The sequence below is a fragment of the Nansenia antarctica genome (assembly GCF_963989245.1).
Source record: "Nansenia antarctica genome assembly, chromosome: 4".
In the NCBI taxonomy this organism is placed as follows: domain Eukaryota; kingdom Metazoa; phylum Chordata; class Actinopteri; order Argentiniformes; family Microstomatidae; genus Nansenia; species Nansenia antarctica.
The window spans coordinates 65157264-65169455 of NC_137689.1; positions in this window are offsets into that span (position 1 = coordinate 65157264).

The window sequence follows — 12192 nt, forward strand, 5'->3', positions numbered from 1 at the left end:
CTACATGTTAAGCCTGTTTCAACACTCCTTAACAATTAATCATACCACACAAGCGTTAATTATCTCTTTGTCGGCTTCGTCTGGAAGGTTTATTTGGGCCTTTGCTTCTTGTCCTTTTTGTTCTAAACTATTCTCGGGAGAATGTTCTCCTTCCTCTCTCATTGACAAGTCATGACATCACAAGAAGCCATAATCGGGACATTCAGGAGCACATCAAACCAACAGGCCTGCTGAAAAGTTGTGTCTGGCTGGCTGGCTGTCTAGGAACCCATGGCCAGGGCTGGTCAGTTATAATCCAGGGCTGGTCAGTGTTAACCCAGGGCTGGTCAGTGCAAAAAAAGGGCTGCCCAGTTCTAACAAAGGGCTGCCCAGTGCTAACAAAGGGCTGCTAACAGATGGCATGGGGTTTTCCCTCCCCAGCTGGAGCAGCACTCCAATTAATTGACTCAAAGAGGCACAAGGTGAGAAACACAATTGTGGATTTATGAATCGGCACATCCGAGATTCAAATGGCCAAAATTACAAAATGCAATTTGTCCCCATGGAAGTGGAACTATTCAAGTGTCCAAAATCCAAAAAGGAATAGCAACAGGAAGAGAAAGCTTAAATAACCAAAAAAAGAGGATATATTTTTAGCGTGGAAAGAAGTTAAACCAAATAGCCTTTTTTTGGGCTGACCCCATTGACTGTGTTGATGGAGAGAATGTTGTCCAGTCGAGGGTGGCCAGGGACGGGGGGCCGGAGGCCGGGGCTTGCCAGGCTGCAGCTCTCTCCCCTCCAACACTGACCATGTCAAGACTACCGCTGTGCTTCCTCCTGTTTGCCTGTCATATGGACGTCTGTCTGCTCTGGGGATTAGAGCTGTAAGCCTACTTTACCCGCACTGTCTCAGGGACCTACATTAACAAGACCCAGTTTCCCGTCATGTCCAGCCTCCCCCCTCCGATACACTTTTAGAACTTTTATTAGGAAATAGACTGGTTTGTGTTACCAACAAACACTACAGGCCAGGGTCTGGTGTAATCCTGTAGTAGAAAGAGGGAGGACAGACCCTGATGTTGTGACCTCTAGTCTGTACCGACACAGGGTCAGGGTGGGGAGTGGGGTGGGGCGGTCCTTGGCAGCAGACTCCTGGCGGTGCCCTGGCTACAGTAATCCTTGGCCTCGGCTAATGCTGCTAAAGCGGCTAGAGACTGGGGATGGGGTGAGACTTGGGTGGGGGGGTGGGGTGAGGGCGAGGTCATCCCAATGATTAAAATGCATCTTCTATGGAGGATTTATATTGAAAATGTTATGTAGTTCAACACTAGGCATAATCTGTGTCTGGGGAACTGGCACTATGTAAACCGCTACTGCACTCTTATTATAGTTCATACTTTTATATAACAGGTCTTGAAATTATTTGATATAATTCCTTGCCTGTTTGGTTTAAATGGACTCCTTGTACTGTTTGATGTGCACACACACTACAGTGGGTCAACAGACTACTCTATACACACACACACACACACACACACGCTTGCACACACACACACACACACACACACACACACACACACACTGGTCACTCTGCCTCGTTCAGAGAGCAGTTGTAGGCCTAGTGGCTCCACAGATGACACAAGGGGGTCTTGTTGGGGCGCTGATCTCAGCCGAGGCCGGCGGGCCCCCATGTGTCCCCCCTGCGTGACCACTGACAGAAGGGAGGGTGTTCAGGCACGCCAGACGAGCCGGGTCATGATGAATGAGCTGGAGCTCCCCTGAGCTGTGTGGGTCGGCGCTGGGCTGCTGGGCCTGGGGAGTGTACAGGGACCCGGCTGGCTGACTGAGGCCCTCACGCCTGCCAGAGCAGACTATCCAAACAAACGGCCAGGCCAGGGGACTGACTAACATCAGCACTCCAAACAAACAGCCAACCAAGCCAGGGGACTGACTAAGTTCAGCACTCCAAGCAAACAGCCAACCAGGCCAGACCAGGGGACTGACTAACATCTGCACTCCAAACAAATAGCCAACCAGGCCAGAGCAGGGGACTGACTAACATCTGCACGCCAAAAAATCATCAGAAGCTAGTCGTCAGAATAGTAGTCCTCTCTCCCTGGTGGCTCCATGGTGGGGACTACATTTCCCACACAGCACTGCAAGAATCCCATCCAGCATACTGTCTCAGTCTATAGGTCAGTCTGTAGATAGGTGCCGCTGGGTGGGCCGTCCTCAGCCTCCCCTCCCCACAAACAGACCTCTCCAATCAGCTCCAGGTCAGCCTGCTGGGCCGGCCTGGAGGGAGGGAGGGGGGAGGAGAGGGGAGGGAGGGGGAAGGCAGGGATTAGGGGGGTTGATGGCTGGCTGGCTGGCTGGCTGGCTGAGGTAGGGGGAATACACAGGGGACAGGCTTTGTGTGTGTGTGTGTGTGTGTGTGTGCGTGTGTGTGTGTCTGTCTGTCTGTGTCTCCCTGAGACACAAAGCTGGCCCCATCCCCCTCTTCCACTTCCCCTGGAGGAGAGATAAGACACTTTACTGTCTGTCTGTCTGCTGGCTCCCAGCGGGGTTGGTGGTGGGGGGGGGGCTGTTTACAGGGTGGGCATGTGTCTGGGGGGAGGAGGGGGAGGAGCGGGGAGAATCGGAGGAGGGTGGAGACGGCTACTTCAGGCATTCTTATGCTTATTCTTCCAGACTGCCCTTCAGCCATATTGGGGGTTCAGAGTCTGTCTTCTCTTGAAGAAAAAAAAGCCTTGCTGCATTTGATCATGATGTGAAATGTTCTCCTATCCCCCTGAAAGTTATATGATTGAATGATGACATCATCATACACAAAGGTTTGGGAATGACTAACTGGCTGTTTGGTGTGACCAGGGACAGACTAACTGGCTGTTTGGTGTGATCAGTCTAGGTTGACTGGCTGTTTGGTGTGACCAGGCTAGGCTGACTGGCTGTTTGGTGTAACCAGGCTAGCCTGATTGGCTGTTTGGTGTGACCAGGCTAGGCTGACTGGCTGTTTGGTGTGACCATGACGGCCTGACTGGCTGTTTGGTGTGACCAGGCTAGGCTGACTGGCTGTTTGGTGTGACCATGACAGACTGACTGGCTGTTTGGTGTGACCAGGCTCGGCTGACTGGCTGTTTGGTGTGACCATGACAGACTGACTGGCTGTTTGGTGTGACCAGGCTAGGCTGACTGGCTGTTTGGTGTGACCATGACAGACTGACTGGCCGTTTGGTGTGACCAGGCTCGGTTGACTGGCTGTTTGGTGTGACCATGACAGACTGACTGGCTGTTTGGTGTGACCATGACAGACTGACTGGCTGTTTGGTGTGACCATGACTGACTGACTGGCTGTTTGGTGTGACCAGGCTAGGCTGACTGGCTGTTTGGTGTGACCATGACAGACTGACTGGCTGTTTGGTGTGACCATGACAGACTGACTGGCTGTTTGGTGTGACCATGACAGACTGACTGGCTGTTTGGTGTGACCAGGCTAGGCTGACTGGCTGTTTGGTGTGACCATGACAGACTGACTGGCTGTTTGGTGTGACCAGGCTAGGCTGACTGGCTGTTTGGTGTGACCATGACAGACTGACTGGCTGTTTGGTGTGACCAGGCTAGGCTGACTGGCTGTTTGGTGTGACCATGACAGACTGACTGGCTGTTTGGTGTGACCATGACAGACTAACTGGCTGTTTGGTGTGACCAGGCTAGGCTGACTGGCTGTTTGGTGTGACCAGGCTAGGCTGACTGGCTGTTTGGTGTGACCATGACAGACTGACTGGCCGTTTGGTGTGACCAGGCTCGGTTGACTGGCTGTTTGGTGTGACCATGACTGACTGACTGGCTGTTTGGTGTGACCATGACTGACTGATTGGCTGTTTGGTGTGACCATGACTGACTGATTGGCTGTTTGGTGTGACCAGGCTAGGCTGACTGGCTGTTTGGTGTGACCAGGCTCGGCGGGGCTACAGTAAACTGATGTTCTACTAGCTGCTGGCAAGCTCATGTCAGTGTACGGTCAAGAGAGAGAGGGGTGTCAGCCTGGGGCCAAAATAACTGCCCCCCTCTCACACGCACGCACACACACATGCATGCACAGCCAGCAAGAGAGCCTTTGAAACTCAATGTTGTGGTAGGGAGCTGTGGAACTTTGTGGGAACACTTATGTAGACAGACAGACTAACTCACAGACAGGCTGACAGGCTGGCTGACTGATTGACTGACTGTGTCTGCCTGCCTGCCTGCCTGCCTGACTGACTGACTGACTGATTGACTGACGAAACCCATTGACTCACCCTGGGGAAGGCAGCGAATGGACTCACAGAGTCTGTTTGCATTGGTGGCATGAACAATGTGTGTACACCATGACTGTCTGGCGCTGGCTGGCTTTGAAGTAGGGTGGAGGCCGGGCTTACTTAGTCTCGTTTGCACAACGCAGCCCAGCCTCTTTTTTTTTTTGTTCCCCCTTTCGAATTCAATGCAATTCACGCTACCATTCCACTTAATAATGTCAGATTTGGGTAATGAATTATAATGTTTTGTGGGCACGAATAGTTTGTCTTGTCTGAGTGTACAGTGGAAGGTTGATGTACCGTACGCCTACTGGAGGACGAGGAGGGCATTTCATCACACGGTGCCTGCCTACAGGGCTGGTTGTTTGAAGCCTGGTTCTAACCCTCTGCCTCCCCTCTGATCTCCCTCCAGAGTCAGGCAAGACACCCCTGGCCCCACCTCCCCAGCTCCCCTCCTCCACGGGCCTATCATACCACATGAACACAGGCTCATCTCTCCCATGAATCAAAGGCATGTCTCTGAATCTACACATCACACGACGCGATGGAGGGGGGAATATAGATGAGAGAGTTCATATAGATTGAGACAAGCTTGAATTGGAATATCATCGCGCTGTTTTATTATGTCTCTTCAATTACATTAGGCAAGGCTTTGGTTCTTCCTCCCTGCTATAAATCTGAGCAGTTCTGTCATATTCCCAGAGGCAATACACCCCTACACCATAACACGCCTGTGTCAGTCTGCCTGCCAGAGACTTGACATTTTATAAAGAATGGGCTATGTTAATAATTCCGGAAAGAGAACATTCTGTGAAAGTGAGGTTCCAAATAAAATGAATAATGAAACAAACAGGAGGGACCCCCCCCCCATCACTCAGAACTCAAAGGGTGGAGCTACTAGTTTGTGGTGAATGAGTCCTGACAGACATAGATTGCACAAGATTTAGTTGATCAGAAGAACAAGCGAACTGTACTGTTATAATATTCAAATGACTGTCTATTAGTTTTTGCCATAGTGCAAAACACGAGTTGAACACATCTTACTATGTTTAAAGGCTTGTTAATGGTAGCCTTTCTACTGCTGAATTCCTGAACAGGTCAAAGGGCAAACCAGTATTTTCATGTCTCTCTTGACAGTTTGGTGTAAAGAGCCAGACACCTACATGCCGATTACAGCATTTCTGACATTTTACAACCAAGCTACCACCACAATAGTTGACAAAAAAGCTTCACAGTGCAACGTCAACAATAGCTTTCAGCCAGTTGTGCATATTCATTCAGAAACAGAACAACAGGCGAAAGGTTGATCAGTCTGAAGAATATGAAAGTGAGATAGAGGTAGTAGTGTGTGGTAGAGAGGTAGAGGTAGTTTGACATGAATGTTTTGAGTTAAGAGTCGGTTGGAAGTTGACTGCTGCTCCGTTGTTAGTTCGCTAAGGGGTTAGAAATGCTGATGTTTCTGAATTCCTTTGTGGATTGCTGTAAATGAGTGTTTGGAATTTGAAGCTGATATAATCAACCCTGGGTAACCAAAAACCCACAGACTTCACAGCCATATGGAAATAACAAGCAACCCACTGACTGGAGACACAAGTGGTGGGTCGTCTGGAAACCCCCCCCGCCGCCATCACCACCACCACCACCCCCGACACACAGGATGGTGGAGGTAGAAAATGGAGGACAGGTTCATTGTAATGCATGGAATGGAATGAGGAAAGGTACCATTCCATGCATCGAACCCGTCCTCTGATTTCTGCCTCCACTAGCCTCCCCTGCTGTCTCTTCACACCTTAACTGTCCCTCCTGAATCCTATTCATCCCCTCTACCCCCCTGTACAGTTTGTCTACTGTAAATAATAAATAATAAAAAATAAAATAAAATAAAAAGTCTAAAATAAAATGATTCACTTATTTAGACAAATGTAATTGTTGTAAGTTGCTTTGGATAAAGGCGTCTGCTAAATGCCACAAATATGAAAATGTAAATGTAATGTAAATGACAGACAGGCTAGTCTGGGTCTGGGTCTACCAACTAGAGAGCTGTTCTCATTGTACCTCATTTTATATCTATGCATTTTTTATGTAGACATTTTTATGGGAGCATCTTTCATATTCAAAAGAAAATAATGAACATGAAAACTGCAATTACATTCTAAATGACTACATATAATAAAGAAATATAAATGACTCCATACTACTAATGGATTAAGAACAGGCTGTGAAGCGCTATGACTACAACTGTATTCAGTAAGATTAAATGCAGATAGAATTGCAATGAAGAGAAACTGGTAGCATTCATTTATATTTTAACCTTTAGGGCCGTTACACTCTCCAGAAGACCAGGATCTCTATCACTGCAACTAACTCCCCATTTTGTACCCTGATCATTGCCTCTATGTTCAATATCAATGTTCACTCTTTTTTTTTTTATTCCCCATCAAAACTACTAGTGTCTGAATATCAAACAGGAATACTGTACTGTGAGAAGAAATTAGGCTGCTTTTTTAATGTAAAGTTTCCAGGGTCGTCCAAAGTTAAAGTTAGAGCAAATATTTAGAGTAGCTGGTGAATTAGCCTCACTGATGGATTCACATGTATCATTTCCTGTTTGGAGAATTGTTTTAAGGGCTTTTAGCTTCGTTTTGAAACACTTGGGACTCTTATATTCTCACAGATACAAACTCCAAAAGAGCATTTGTGCAGTAGAATAAGCTTATGTGCTCATGTTAAACATTTTTTTTTCTTCAACAATTAAATATTCACATTAAATATTTATGTTAACATTCACAAATATTTACAATATTACTGTCAGTGACAATATGGGGTTGAAATTCACCGTTTTCACAGTTAAAAATAGTCCAGACACCAGATTAAAAAATAAAATAAAATATTGATATATTTCAAGATTTGAAGGCAAATGTTTATCAGTGCTAATGCTAAAGCAATGCTGTGCAGTAGGTAGGGTAGGGTAGGTGGGTGAGGTTGCCACCCCTGTGGGTGAGGGGGGGGGCCCCTGGGCTGGATCACAGCAGGGTCCTGTCTGGCTCTGCTCCGGGCTGTGGCTGGGGGGAGGGGGGACAGGGACAGGGACGGGGGGTGGGGGGAGGGGGGACAGGGACAGGGACGGGGGGTGGGGGGGCGTTGGGCTGCAGCCGGGGGAGGGGGGACAGGGACAGGGACGGGGGGTGGGGGGGGGGGCGGAGGGCTGCAGCCGGGGGAGGGGGGACAGGGACAGGGACGGGGGGTGTGGGGGGGGGGGGGCGGAGGGCTGCAGCCGGGGGAGCGAGGTGGGAGACGCTATAACCTGGGGGAGGGGGGACGGGGACGGGGACAGGGACGGGGGTGGGTGGGTGGGGGGGGGGCAGAGGGCTGCAGCCGGGGGAGCGGGGTGGGAGACGCTATAACCTGGGGGAGGGGGGACAGGGACAGGGACAGGGGGTGGGGGGAGGGGGGACAGGGACAGGGACGGGGGTGGGGGTGGGGGGGGGGGGGGGCGGAGGGCTGCAGCCGGGGGAGCGAGGTGGGAGACGCTATAACCTGGGGGAGGGGGGACAGGGACAGGGACAGGGACGGGGGTGGGGGTGGGGGGGGGGGCGGAGGGCTGCAGCCGGGGGAGCGAGGTGGGAGACGCTATAACCTGGGGGAGGGGGGACAGGGACAGGGACAGGGACGGGGGTGGGGGTGGGGGGGGGGGGGGCGGAGGGCTGCAGCCGGGGGAGCGAGGTGGGAGACGCTATAACCTGGGGGAGGGGGGACGGGGACAGGGACGGGGGGACGGGGGGCGGAGGGCTGCAGCCGGGGGAGCGAGGTGGGAGACGCTATAACCTGGGGGAGGGGGGACGGGGACAGGGACGGGGGGACGGGGGGCGGAGGGCTGCAGCCGGGGGAGCGAGGTGGGAGACGCTATAACCTGGGGGAGGGGGGACGGGGACGGGGGCTGTCTGCAGGAGGATGCTGTCTCAGACACTAAACGCTCCTCTCCTCTAATACACCATAAATCAATTCTCTACGGAGAAGGACCGAGGCTTCTCTAAGGGACGTCCTTTAATCCTCCACTCTTTTATCTAATTAAAGTGTCAGACAGGGAACAGCGGGGATCCCAGAAACCCAATAAACACTGTGTGCACAGATTTATACAGACACACACGTTGAGGTGGAGACACACACACACACACACACACACACACAGACACACACACAGGCACACACACACGCATACACACACAAATACACAACATAGACACACAAACACAACTACACAACATAGACATACGCCACGGACCAAGACAAAACATATGCATACACTCAAATAAATTAATCCACCCACTCTCCCTCACACAAATGAATGTTTCTGTGTGCGGTGGTTTGCAGAAAGTCAGTCTGGAGAGAGAGAAAGAGGGGGGGGGGGATGTTATCGCCATGGGGGGGGGTTACTCGTGTGTTTCTAGTGGGGGGGGGGGGGTAAGATAAAGAAAAAAAGTCAGGACAGACACTTATTTTGTTTGGTGTTATAATTGTACGTTTTTCATTTGTACTGTTTTGTAATAAATAATTGATTACAAAAAAGGAGAGAGAGAAAGAAAGGAGAAAGAGAGAGAAAGAGAGAGAAAGAGAGAGGGGGGGGGGAGAGAGAGAGAGAGAGAGAGAGAGAGAGAGAGAGAGAGAGAGAGAGAGAGAGAGAGAGAGAGAGAGAGAGAGAGAGAGAGAGAGAGAGACAAGAGGGACAGTCAAGAACAACCCACCCTGTATACTAACCTCTATCAGGACTACTGCAGTGGCTGCCTGTATGTGGACACATGGATTTTAGGCTCTGGAGATCAAACCATTCTCAATTTCCCCTTTTGTACCCACCGAAAATGTCAAACCAAAAACTTAGCATTTCTACTTGGAAATGTTGCACAGTGTTGCTGTCTGCTTGGTATTCAGGCCAGTGCAGCATCATGTGTACCAGAGCTGAACAATAATGCTGAATAATGAATGGCATGACTTTGAGGTAAGCATTAGGTATGTTACATATTATGAATCCATCTAATTTCCCCAGCCGCCAGCGACATTCAGCCGCCGCCTTGAGCAGGAAGGGAGAAAATGAAAAATTAATGAAGACATAAATCTCCCTGTATTCATAATATTGTCTTATTTATCGAGCGTGGCGCTCAGACAGAGGTCAACGAAGACGTCAGAGTGAGAGTGAGAGTGAGTGTTTTAACCAACGGATCATGATCTGTTTTCCAATAAGTATTCCTTACCGAGATGACCAAGAGTTTGGTCGACAGTGATGACATACGCTGTGTGTGTAGCGATGCAATGCGGTAAGATTTCACTTTGAAAACTTTGGGTACTAGTTTTAGAAGTAGGCCTATGTGCGCTCACAGTAATGTGAGATAGTGTTTAGTTTTTCCTGTTCGGTTCCCCTGTTCACCTGCCAACCCACATACTCACCATCTTGTATGACTGAATTCTGAAAAGGAAACAAAGATGAATGTAAAGACAATAACAGTGACAATAACAGGGATGACATATGAACCTCTCTCCCTCTCCCTCTCCCTCTCTCTCTCTCTCTCTCTCTCTCTCTCTCTCTCTCTCTCTCTCTCTCTCTCTCTCCCTCCTGTCAAATCTGTGATATGGTGCTCTTTTTCATCTCTCTTCTCTCCCCCCCCCCTCTCTCCCTTTCCCCCCTCCCTCCCTCCCCTCTTTCCCTGTACACTACATGTTCCGAAGTGCAGTAATGATCTCCTGACTTGGTTGACAACATCATTTCAATGGTGAGGTCGTTACCGTACCACACAAAACCTCGTACTGAATAATGTTCAAAGGCTTCCTTCGTTGACTGACAGGAGACTATAGTCAAATTCAGACATCTGTACATCATCCGTGTTCTCCAGTCTTCCCTATAGAACACCCTTGAGCCTTGTTAGACAGCACAGTCGGAGGGAACGTCACACAACAGAGGAGGCTAGGGTACGTCTCCATCTCAGAGACCAATCAAAGGGATTTAGAATGGAAGGGTTCTGTGTTGAGCTAATGAATCCATCAACTGTCAGTTTTTGCACAAAAAAAAAAAAAAAAGTCTGCAGAGAAACTTTTCTCCCTGTCTCTTGGTCTTGGTCTCTCTCTCTCTCTTTTTCTCCCACTCTAAGTAACAGATCTGCTCAGGATGGGGGTAGACTGATATGAGAAATTGTGAAAGTGTGAGTTGGATGAAAAAGACCCTATTTCTTTCTAACCCTATGCGTACTACTTGGGCTATATAATTCGAGAGATCCTATATTATTATTATTGTAGCGAACGTGTCCTTGGTAGTGTAACTCGCCCCATGCGGGAGTCGAACCCCGACCTCCCACATAACCGCCGGCCGCGCTAACCCCAACACCAAGAGAGTTAACTCCCTTGAAGGAGCTGTTAACGGGCCTCATACAGGATCGTTACATTATTATAATACTATACTACTATTATAATACTATCTCCAGTCAGGGGATTGCTTGTTATTTCCCTATGGCTGTTAGGATTGTCTTCTCCGTTGAGAAAATATACTATACAATAAACCAAAACATATATTATCATAGGCTTTGCTTCTTGGTTGACATTAATCTGATATGCTGTGTGTTTGTTGCCGACTTACTGTATGTTAAGCCAGTAAAGACCATCGTGTTCTAGTCCTCTCATTCTATTCCTATGGTAAGGACATGACATACTGTATGTCAAGGGTGTTTCTCTGTACCATGGCCTGGTTGTTTATAAAGCTGGGGTTCTTATCGAGCTCCGAACAATGAGTCTGGGCTCCAGGACAGTAGCAGACAGGGGAACCGGTCTAGTCGGTGCTCTGCAGAGTGGGTCAAAGCTAAGACAATATGGGCCAAGGGTGCCACTACCTTCAGGTGTCCCCAAGGGCTATGAGTCAGTCCTGCACAGTCAACATCCCCCTACTGTAAGCCTCTCTCTTTCTCTCTCTCTCTCTCTCTCTCTCTCTCTCTCTCTCTCTCTCTCTCTCTCTCTCTCTCTCTCTCTCTCTCTCTCTCTCTCTCTCTCTCTCTCTCTCTCTCCCCCCCACTCTCTCTCTCAGTCTCTGACTGAGTGCTCTCTTCCTGGAGTGTCTCTCAACGGATGCCAAGAAACAAGATGAGAAATCTCCCCACTGACGTACTTCCCTGTTCTGCTGGTTGGCCAGTCCAAACAAACAGGGGGGCAGAGATAGAGAGCAACACACCACACAGGCAGACAACATGGCTACCGCTTTCTTCCGGAACTATCTATGGCTTTGACGGATGCAGAGGCCCCGGTCTTTAAGTTGAATGTAAACAGATTCCTCAAGGGTTTTTATGACTCTAGGGTCTGTTTGGTTTGCTTTACGCTGTTGCCATGGCAGCCGTGGCGTGCGAGACTTCCAATCACTCTTCTTTGGCGTTTTCCAAATATGGTCGTGGCGTTCCCGGACAGGATGTTTTTCCTCAGGGCGGGCCCTAGCGAGACCCCCTCGACAAGAAACAACAACAACAAAACAAACTGTGATAAACAAACAACAAACATCAGGCCGACGGTACCTACTGTTTCCCTCCTGACGGCTGCATCTATTGTAATGTCTAGGCTCGGAGTCTCACCTGTAGAAATAGAATCCATAGAATGGATATCCCCATTCAAATGAACAATTTACATAAAATATATTTCTATGGCGTAGCAACAGTTACTGCAACCAGGGTGTCCTCCTCTCCCTCTATCCTGTCCTGTCCCTGTGTCTGTCCCTCTGTCCTGTCCCTTTGTCTGTCCCTCTGTCCTGTCCCTGTGTCTGTCCCTCTGTCCTGTCCCTTTGTCTGTCCCTCTGTCCAGTCCCTTTGTCTGTCCCTCTGTCCTGTCCCTTTGTCTGTCCCTCTGTTCAGTTCTGTCCTGTCCCTCTGTCCTGACCTATCCTGTCCTGTCTTGTCCT